We start from the raw sequence: 576 nt of genomic DNA, 5'->3' as shown, positions 1-576 counted from the left end.
TTTTCTGTGATTTGTGAATTATTATGGTGCAATGGTGACATTTACTTGTGATGTAAATTGTTGGAAGATTTGTCGTTGGACCTTAGAATAATTTTTTTTTGGGGCTTTAATTTAATTGCATGTGAGCACTTACGAGATGTTTCATGCAATTTATAGAGACTATTTATAAATTTCATTTTGAGAGTTTGTGTTAAGAGTATTTAGTTCAGTTTTGTTTATATTTTATAAGACAGAAATGGTTGAAAAAAGCTCTACTAGTTATGGAAGAAAGAATTGTTTCCATGACTTGACCACCTAGTCACTTCTATCCTACTTATAGTTTGTAAGACAAAATTAACTTAATTTCATATTTTTATGCTATATTTTGGAGAGGGGGTAAAAAATGATTAAGTTGGAGAGGAAAAAAAATGATTTTTTTTTCAATCATGCTTGAATAGACTATATAAAATAAAATTTCTTAAAGATTATATTACCAATATAATTTTTTACCTCTTTAATAATCTAAATAAGTGATTAGGACTAAAAAAAAATGATTTCTTTCTATCCAAACTGACCGTTAACGTGCTACTAGCCTAA

This window comes from Camellia sinensis, chromosome 4 (genome assembly GCF_055761805.1).
Source record: "Camellia sinensis isolate YWXY chromosome 4, ASM5576180v1, whole genome shotgun sequence".
Taxonomy (NCBI): Eukaryota; Viridiplantae; Streptophyta; class Magnoliopsida; order Ericales; family Theaceae; genus Camellia; species Camellia sinensis.
Note: the sequence above shows the minus strand (reverse complement) of the source record.